The sequence below is a fragment of the Nicotiana sylvestris genome, chromosome 1 (genome assembly GCF_000393655.2).
Source record: "Nicotiana sylvestris chromosome 1, ASM39365v2, whole genome shotgun sequence".
Classification (NCBI taxonomy): Eukaryota; Viridiplantae; Streptophyta; class Magnoliopsida; order Solanales; family Solanaceae; genus Nicotiana; species Nicotiana sylvestris.
Window position 1 is genome coordinate 25,104,921 of NC_091057.1, and position 10,665 is coordinate 25,115,585.

Below are 10,665 nucleotides of genomic sequence, written 5' to 3' on the forward strand. Positions count from 1 at the left end.
ACATGAGCTCAAAAGGTAAGCTCCCATCGAGTGCGGTAATAATGGGAGTGGTTGTCAATTTATACTTTAGAAGTTCAAAAGCTTTCATACTTTCCTCATTGAACACGAACTTGGCATCCTTTTCTAATAACTTGCATAAGGGATTCAATATCTTAGAAAAGTCTTTGATGGATCTTTGGTAGAACCCCGCATGCCCAAGAAATCTCCTAACCCCCTTAACTGAAGTAGGAGGAGGAAGCTTTGAGATCACTTCAAATTTAGCCTTGTACACTTCTATTTTGTGCTTTGAGATCTTATGGCTGAGGATAATGCCCTTCTCGACCATAAAGTGGCATTTTTCCCAGTTGAGCACAAGATTGATCTCTTCACACCAGGCCAACACCTTGCTAAGATTCTTCAAACATTCATCAAATGCGTCACCCACAACACTGAAGTCGTCTATGAACACCTCCAAAATGTCCTTCACCATGTCGGTACAAATGGCCATCATACACTGCTGGAATGTAGCCGGTGCATTACACAACCCAAATGGCATCCTAGAAAAGGCAAAGGTACCATACAGACACGTGAAGGTGGTTTTCTCCTAATGTTCCGGAGCAATCAAAATCTGGTTGTACCGAGAGTACCCATCCAAGAAACAGTAGAAGACATGTGCAGCAAGTCTATCTAGCATCTGGTCAAGAAAGGGCAATGGAAAGTGATCCTTGCAGGTCACTTTATTCATCTTGCGATAGTTCATGCACACCCTCCATACGGTGACAGCCCTGGTGGGAATCAACTCATTTTGTGCATTGGTAACCACAGTCATACCACCCTTCTTCGGTACATATTGCACCGGCAAAGTCCAAGAACTATTCGAGATGGGGTACACAACCCCTGCATCCAACCACTTGATCACCTCCTTTTTGACAACCTCTTGCATAGCCTCATTCAGCCTCCTCTGATGTTCCACAGAGGGCTTGGAATCATCCTCAAGAATAATCGTGTGCATGCAAAAGGCTGGGCTTATCGTCTAGATAATACCTAGAGTCCATCCAATTGCCTTCTTCCATTTTTGGAGCACCACCAATGTGGCATATACCTGCATGTTAGTAAGACAAATGAAATTATAACTGGCAAAGTTGAACTATGTCTTAAGAATTCATACCTGAGGTGTGGAGGCAAAGGCTTCAACTCCAACATGGGAGGTTCCTCGATTGAGGGCTTTGTTGGTGGAGTTTTTCTATTCTCAATATCCAAATAGAGCTTTCTAGGCTCATAAGAGTAAGATCCCATTCCATGCAACGCATTGACACACTCCACCCGTCCTTCATCCTCATTGACATCAAGGTTCAACAATACCGCTTCTAGAGGGTCCTCCACATTGATCGATGCACTAGTATCATCAACTATAACTTCCATGACAAGATCCACGAAAGAGCACACTTCAGTACTGTTGGGCTGCTTCATTGACTTGCACACATGAAAGATCACTTTTTCATCACCCACTCGGAAGGTGAGTTCCCCAGCTTCCACATCAACTAAGGCCTTCCCAGTTGCAAGGAAAGGTCTTCCCAATATGATCGGAACCTCATAATCAACCTCACAGTCTAAGATCACATAGTCAGCGAGCAAAATAAACTTGTCCACCCGAACAAGAACATCATCTATAGTACCAAGAGGCCTCTTCATAATTCTATCCTCATTTGCAACCTCATTGAAATAGCCCTCGATTTCCCAATACCCAATGTTTTGAACATGGAATAAGGCATCAAATTGATACTTGCACCCAAATCGCACAATGCCTTTGCAAAATGCGAGCTCCCAATGGTACACGAGATGGTGAAAGCACCGGGATCTTCAAGCTTTGGAGCCATCGAGTGCACAATTGCACTTACTTAGTGAGTCATTTTGATGGTCTCACAGTCCATGGATCTCTTTTAGTCACCAAGTCTTTCATGAACTTGGCGTAACCCGGTATTTGCTCAAGAGCTTCCACCAAAGGGACGTTGATTGATAAGCTCTTCATCATGTTAATAAATTTCCTAAATTGGTTCTCATTCTTTTGTTTCTCAAGCCTTTGAGGGTAAGGTGGAGGAGGCCTTGGCAAGGGAGCCTTAACCTTGGGCACTACCATTTCCGGTATGTCTATTATGGGTTCCATAGACGGGTTCACATCATCTTGGGTCTTTACCTCATCATCATGAACATCAATCCTCACTTCCGCATTCACATTCTCTTCTCTCACTTGCTCATCGACTAAAGGAACATCATTATCTTGCACTTGAATGTCATCACTCACAATTTCCTTTTGCTTAGAGGTATTCACATCACCACCTCGACCACTTTTAGTAATCACCGCCATTGCATGCCCGGTGTTGTTCCCACCCTTCGGGTTTACTACTGTATTACTAGGTATAGCCCCCTTAGGGAGAGTATTCAAGACTATGAAATATGGCCAAGTTGAACCTCCAAATTCCGGATTGAAGTATTGTGGGATGCCAACTGGGTATCAGAGTCGGCGTTCTTCTTCATCATTTGTTCAAACATCATCTCGATCCTTCCCATCTTATTGTTTGATGAGCTATAACCTTGAGACGGAAATGGAGGTGGGTTGTTTGGTTGTTGATACATCGGAGGCCTTTGAAAGCCTTGCCCCCGATTCCCTTGATTTCCATTGTTCAAACCCTCTTGGTTGTTGTTTCCTCCCCAATTGTTGTTGTTGCCACTCCAGTTGCCCTGATTGTTCTAATTGCCCCAATTTTGATTGTTATTCCCCTAGTTGCTACTGCCTTGTTGGTTTTGATTCCCCCAATTTCCTTGGGATCTCCATTGTTGTTGTTGGTTAGGAGCATTTCCCCTTTGTCCTTGGTAATTGTTTACATACTGCACTTCTTCATTTTGCTCATCATAGCCCTCATATTAATTGAAACCACCACTACCTTGGTCATATTTATTCGGACTACCTTGACCTTGTTGACCTCTTTGTCGCCTCTTGTTGATAAACATGTTGACACCTTCCATAGCATTTACTTGTCTAGGAGCTTGAACTTGTTGCAATTGAGCTTTTGTCAACTGGTTCATTGTGGTGGTTAACTCCGCTATTGCCTGACCATGATCATGGAGCTCTTTGTGCAAGTGGATGATAGTGGGGTCACCCTGTGGCATATTGGCTCGACGTTGCCAAGCTGAGGAAGTATCTGCCATCTCATCCAATATCTCACATGCTTGATCATAAGGTGTGTTCATAAAATTTCCTCCTGCTAACTGATTCACTACACACTGATTGGTCGTGTTAATGCCGCGGTAGAATATCTATTGAATCATTGCTTTAGTCATGTCATTGTTCAGACATTATTTCACCATTGTCCGATATCTCTCCCAGATCTCATGAAGTGGTTCATTAGGTTCCTGTTTGAAGGACAAATCTCATCTCAAAGTCCAAAGCTTTCCCTTTAAGTGAGAAAGGGAACAATCTCAACCGAAGTGCATCCTCTGATACATTTGTTTGCTTGCTTCCCCAACAGGTATCCACAAAGCCTTAAAGATGTTTATAAGTATTTTGATGGGGAGAACCTGTGAAATACCCTCACTTCTCCAAAAAAGTCAACATCACATTTGTAATTTAGAAATTGCCCGCCCGAATCCGGGGTGGGACAATTGCACTAGCATATCTTTCGTTTGGAAGCACCCAAGGAGCCGCTCTTGGAGGTGGCGGGGGAGGGTCTGGAACATTATCATTGGACTGGAGTCCTCTCCTTTGGGCTTGAGCCACTATAGGTACCTCACCATCAATATTGTCATCTACCTCCTCCCCCGGAATAGGATTTCCAAGAGGGTCATTGTTATTGTTCACCATTTTGTACATGAATTGGCGACACACACAAATTAGTATCACAGAAAGAAATAAAAACAATACATGAAATTATTTATATTGATAGCCAAAACTGTTAGCTCCTTGGAAATGAAGCTAAAAAGTGACCGGTTCCAACCCTACACCACTACAGAGTGGCAAGAGTGGTCATGCAACATTTACCCTAGAAGGTCGGGATCGAATCCATAGGGAGCTAATATAAAGTTTGGAGTTAGATTCCTATCTAATCTAGCAGTGTGTAGTGCTCTTGATTACACTTCCAATCATTCTTGTTTGTTTGTTACTTCTAAGTTTTATACTAATGATGCACGAAATTAAGCTAAGTAGATATTTTTGTCGGGTTTTCTAAATGGGTAAAGAAGCACTAGGGCAGTGACTTACTCCTAGGTGAAAATCTAACAAGATCTAGAAATTAGGGCAATAATGTTATAGTTGGGATCATAATATAGCCAATGCACGAAGCTAGTCACTCTACACCTCTCGGTAGTAAGAGTGACTTTTCCCAAATTGGCTTTCTCAAGCCCAATTAGGTGTTCAATTTGTGAAAGCAATATTGGCTCAAGTTGGATATTACTATCTCTAGGTTTAACCCTTTAATTGGGCTATCAATTTCTTGAATACACCCCAATTCCTTGTTGGCCTGAAATTCTTAGACTTAGGTTCTTCTTGAGACTCTCTTTCTCAAGAAGAGCCTAAGTCAAAAAGGCACAAATTAGTGTTTGCAATAACTAATTCAATATAGAAAGCATAAATCAGGCCAAATAGCAACCACCCATAAACATATAAGCCCTAAAATAAAGATTCATTAAATACCCACACTAGGGTTGAGCCACAACCCTAGCTAATGGGTTTGACTACTCATAATTGAAGAAGAAATCATAGATTAAAATGAAGAATAATTCATAAATTGTAATTACAAGATAAGAAACTAAGATTAATTGCTAAACTAGTTACAAAATTACTCAAAGTAGGTAAAAGTCGTCGTTCACGTGCTCACTACTGATAAGATGACCTAAAAATCTGAAAAAGTAGTATTTATACACAACTAAATTTTTCGGACAAAAATGCCCCTAACAGAGGTACCGTTGACTGCGGAAAATGGACCGCTGCAGAGGTAAGGTTACCGCGGTCGCGTAATATCAACAGCGGACCGCGGTCTTCAACTTTAGCTCAACCTCCAGTCTCTCTGATCCATTCTCCGCAGACCGCGGTAAAAAGAACGCTATCGCGGTAGAGGTACCGCTGTCGCATAAAATCTCCCCGGACCACGGTAGCTTGCAATCCTAGAAAATCATCTCTCTGAACCTTGCCACCACAGACTGCGATAAAAGGACCGCGGTCACAATGGGTCTTCTGTCCGTGGTGGATTTTCCGCTGTAGCACTGCTTTGACTTGGCTCTGAACTTGTGCAGGTTTCACTCCTTTTTGAGTTGGTTATGACATCCTTGTCTCTTCTTGACCAAACACTGTAAACAACTACAACAAGTTAGCTTTTGGGAATACTTGTACACGTTTTTTAATCCAAAGCTCAAGCAAAAATGAGCATAAAATAGACTAGAATCCTTGGTTATCACTGTGGACCCTGAAAGGTAAATATTGGAGGCTCAATATACTATCATGGTAAATTTGGTTGTGCTCTGGTGCAGACTGGTGCTGCAGAGAATAATATTGGAAGTGCCCTAGAAACTGGCGCCAGGGGCGAACCATAAAAGGCATGCCAGGATCATTGGACGACATTGGAGGGTGCCCGCATTGGCAGGGGCATTGGTAACATCACCTGACCTGGAGATCAACTCACGGAACCCAAGGATTGCACTTGGCGGTTCCCTACCATTAGACCAGGTGTCCCACATTTTCAAAATACGGAGACGCAACATCATATTCTCTTCAGCAGCTGCTGATTTTGGTTGTGGAATAGTCGGTGCTGAGCTATCCTCAGGATCGATGATTTGTAGATAGCTTTCAGAGGCCATAGGAACATTTCCTTTGGATCTTGTGAAGTAAAGATGGGAAGCCAGATTACCAACAAAACCAACCACCTGAATAGAACCTCGCTAATTTGCATACCCAACAACCTTGTTAGTTTTAAGACGCTTAATAGATAGGAAATCGCATAATTGGATGCAATGCACCTAAACAGTTAAATGTTTCTACTATGTGTTTGAACGAGTTGCATGTTTCATCCCAGCCTTAACTAACCCTTTTTTTCAACCTGTACCTCTTTTCTTCATTTCTACCTCTCTCTAATCATTCTTGATTTCGTTTTGTTTCTGTCGCTCTTTTATTTTGGCACTCTCTTTTTCTCTTTTTTGTTTTTGTTTTTGTTTTTGTCACTCTTTTTTTCACTTTTTCTTTCTTTTTTACTCAATTTTTTTTTTCTCTTATTTTTTTCGGTTTATTTTTCACGCAATTTATTTTATGGCTATGATCGAATCCGATGGGGATTGCCTACGTATCATGGCACCGCATTAATTAGATCTTTACGTAGTTCAGGAAGATCGACAATGGAGTAAATAAGCTAATACTTTTTTTTTTGCTTAGTTTTTATAAAACTCAAACCATGAAAGCTTTAAGAAAAAAGAAAAAAATATTTTTCAGTTTTTTTTTTGGAATTTTCGAAAGAAATGCTTTAAAGGAAGAAAGAAATATTTTTTTGGATTTTTTTTTGATTTTTTTTTTTGGAAAAAAGACTTCTAAAATGGTAGAAAATATTTTTGGATTTTGTTTGATTTGTTTTCTTTTTTTCGAAAGAAAGACTTCTAAAAGAAAGAAAATATTTTTGGATTTTGGATGTTGCCTCTTAATTTTCGAAAGAAAGACTTTTAAAAAAGTATTTTGGATTTCTGAGTTTTTTTTTGTTTTTAAATTTACAAAAGTACTTCTAAAGAAAAACGAAAATATTTTGGACTTCAATTTTTTCAATTTTTTTTAATGACATTTACGAAAGAAAGACTTTTAAAGAAGGAAAAGAATATTTTTATTTGGATTATTTTTTTTCTGATTTTTTTTAATTTTTGGGAAAAATACTTCAAAATAAAGGAAATCCGTAGTTTGGATTTTGATTTTTTAATTTTGTTTTTCCTTTTATTTCTTTTTTTCCTGTATGAAAGACTTCAGAAAGAAGGAAACTATTTTTTTTAGTTTAAAATTCTTTTTTTTTTTTGAATTTTCTAAGGAAATGCTTCTAAAGAAAGAATTAAAGGAAAATATTTTTAGATTTTTTAAAATTGGGGTCGAAACGGATGAGGTTTGCCTACGTATCTCACATCCGGTGAGAATCAGACACACGTAGTTTGGTCAGTTTTGACGGAAAAGGGAAACATGACACTTGAATATTTTGGGCTCATTTTGAAATGACCTTGTCTTTTCTTTTCTTTTTTTCAATATTTCAGTAGAGTTTTAGGATTTTTCCAAATACCTCGGTCATTTTCTCTTTCCTAGCTCACTCAAGTTTTCTTTTTCTTTCTTTTTTTTTGTTGAGTTTCTCTTCTTCTTTTTTGATTTTTTTCCCTATTCTCGAAGCCGGTCAACAAGAAAGCCGAACCAACAGATGGGCAAGTAGCAGACAGAATGCCTCAGGACGGTCTTTCTATGTCGGGTATACCTGTCCTGGACGGACCCAACCCCTGCCTTGAGTCCCCAAAGTCAAATGCACGTGATGGAAACAAGCGTTCCTACTAGGGATCCAACATGAGGCTATGTTATTTTAGGTTTAAAACCTGGGTGTATTGTTCTAGACCTGGCTTACCCGAGCGGACAGCTCGAGCCAGGGGAGGGGCAGCGTACCAGATATATAGAAGATTCACCGGGTTTGAAACTTGTCCGAACCTCGTTCTAAAATTAGGATATGACTCTAACAGAAAAGAAGTCACACGAAGCGTAAGCTTCCCAGAAGATTTAGAAGACTCAGAGAGAAGAGGGTTTCACAACAATTTTATATACAGTTCAATTAATATCAAAGCAGTAAAAAGAGGCATTTAGCACATTATGCTCAAACACGCAATATCAAACAATACATACAAGCCAAGTATAACAGTTATTCTAAGCTCAAATTCTTGAACCCTGAACCAGAAATCCCGGGTTCTTCTCTCCAACAGAGTCGCCAGAGCTGTCACACCTCCTTTTTCCCGTGGGGTTAGGGAGTTTTTTCAATTTAAGTGAGATTAATCAAAATGAGATTATTTATTTAATTTTTAGAGTATCCACTTGGAATAATTTATGGTGTCTCAAGTCACCGGTTTATTTTAAATCCCAAATCGAGGAAAATTGACTCTATTTTTGGTCCGCGAACATAGAAGACCGGTAAGGAATTCTGTTAAACCTGGAGAAGGTGTTAGGTATTCCCGGGTTCCGTGGTTTTAGCACAGTCACTCAACAATTAATAATTGGCCTAATTATCTGATTTATTACATGTTTTAAACCTATTATGCATTTTTAATTTTGTAACCACTTTTATTTATTTATTGAATTTGTTTGAACAAGTCACGATGTCGCACACTTATTTGTTTTTGTACATATTGCGAATCGTATTACGGGAATTGTACCCACGATCTACAACATGTGTATTTTATTATTGTTTTAAGTTATGATCGGGTTACATGAAATGCACATCCGAATTTAAAGTTATGTATCGTGATCATGCCACGGGAACCGTACCTATAATCACAATGTTTTGTTACTAATCGCGCCTAAAGCAAGCTACGAGGTTTATGAATTATTTTTTAAAATACTTTGAGATTATGCGTGAAAGTCCTGCGATTATGGAGAACTTTTGCTAAAAGATATTTTACGTTCCCTTTTAAATTTCTTATTTCATGCATTTTGACCAAGTCCAGTCCTAAAACATGAGACTATTAATTACTAGTAGGCTTTGGTCATTTCCCTACTCCCACGGCCTAATACATTATCAACAAAAATGCAATTTCATAGTAAAAATACTCTATCCTTTTCCGGAATACAAGATGCAAATCTTTAATTGCTTGATCACAACTTACTCAAATTGAAAATTACTTCACATTAAAGTCAAGATAAATGACAAAATTTGCAACAGAAATCTTCAACTAATTGATCTCAACTAACCCAATTGGAATAAAATTCACTTCAGCAGAAAAAAAAAGAAAGAAACGAGAAAGTTTGTAATTGCAAAAAAAAAATACTATTTCTTTCCCTTGAGCTAGATCCAAGAGCAACCAAAAGATTAAAGGATTAGAATTCAAGAAATTTGTCTCTGGTTGCTTTGAGAAGACAGCGAATTGGACACACGAGATGAAGCTTCAGTTTTATTCAATCACAGATATTGTAAGCATGATAAATCAAATTTAAACCGGCTAAACATCACATTACATGTATATGATAGAAAAATAACAACAATCACAAAACACCATTTTCTCATGGATCCAGTCATTCTAATGAAAGAAGTGAATTACAAGTTAATGTGTGTGTACCTAATTCGGCAAACGTGAAACAGGGCCGCAACAAGCCAAATAGAGGCCAAAAATAAACACGAACTAGAATCCGACCTCTGAAGCAGAATTAACAGTAGAACCAACAGCACTCCAAGCTCACCACGAACTTTAAAGCCCCCCAAAAATGCGAAGCCAGGCGATAGAAACCCCAATGAATGCAGAAACTTCTTTTTTTAGAAGTTTTATGTTCTTTTTTTTTAAAAAAAATATTTTTTTCAGATTTGAAATGCAAAGCTTGAACCCACAAACTTTCAGCTATTTTCAATTATAAGCTTCTGTGTGTGTTATTAGTGAAGAAAGAAGAAGGAGAGGAAGGAGGGTGGCTGCTTCTTTCTGTCCGATTCTTGTTCCTTTGTTAGAGAAGGCTGCTAGTTTTTTTTCTATTTTTTTTGGGTTTTCTCTCATCTGATATGTTCTCTAGGGTAACGGAATGAAATTACATCTAGTCCTTTATGTAGAGAGAATTGGGATGTATTTTAGAGATGAGGGGATTGGGTAGTGGGCTCTTTAAAAGGATGGGCTTGTGGAGTAATTGGGTTAGTCTTGGCCTAGTCCCGAAAATGTAAAGTCATAGCCTTTTCTCTTGTCTTCTTTAATTTTGCAATATTGGCCACCCTAAATCAAATTTTTTAATTTAAATTCCATTTTTGTGGCGCCAGGCTATTTATTTACTAAAAATGTTTTTGATTATTTTTAGGAAAAATTTTCATGTGGGGCAAAAATTAGGTGCTCACATTTGTGTCCTTCTTCTATCTTCTTCACCGGAAAATGGGGGTATGCATTGTCCCCGATTTTACGTATACAGACAGTCCCTTCATTTTTCGAAGAGTAGGTTTGCCGGAACGATGAAAACCGAATAGATGAACCCCGGTTTCTTCCCTCATAGGTTATAGCTGAGATGATGGGTCAATTGAAACGACCCATCAATCGCATCATTCTGACTTTGGACACATGTCGTTCATCGACTGGCAGTCTTCTAATGTGAAATGTCACGCATTGATTGCATTTTCCCATATAAAAGCTTCAACCCTCTTCACTTCTTCCACTTTCCTATTCTAGATTTCATCTTCGAACATTCTAACGAATTTTAAATTCTTTTGTTCATTGAGCGTTCATATCTTCATCTTCATACTTCTTGTTTGAACCTTCATCCCAGACCTTCATACTTTCATACCATCTTAAAATATTCATATATTTCCTCAAACCTATATTTTTCAGATTATAATGGCTAAAACATCCAAGTCAATGCCTCAGCAGGTCGTCCCTTCATCTTCTCACCCGACCACAAATGCCTAGGTGGTCGTTCCCGAGGTGATCAGGAGCCCCCTTGAAGAGCTTCATACCCGG

General features: G+C 38.8%; 1 long non-coding RNA gene across 1 annotated transcript; it reads right to left on the minus strand.

The window, feature by feature from the left end:
* Nucleotides 1-4,717: 4,717 nt before the first annotated feature.
* LOC138888775 (uncharacterized) lies at nucleotides 4,718-9,775 on the minus strand. Its single transcript, XR_011406314.1, has 2 exons — nucleotides 9,298-9,775; nucleotides 4,718-5,319 (listed from the first exon to the last, which is right to left on the minus strand). It is a non-coding gene; the product is annotated as an uncharacterized lncRNA (long non-coding RNA).
* Between the last annotated feature and the right edge of the window lie 890 nt (nucleotides 9,776-10,665).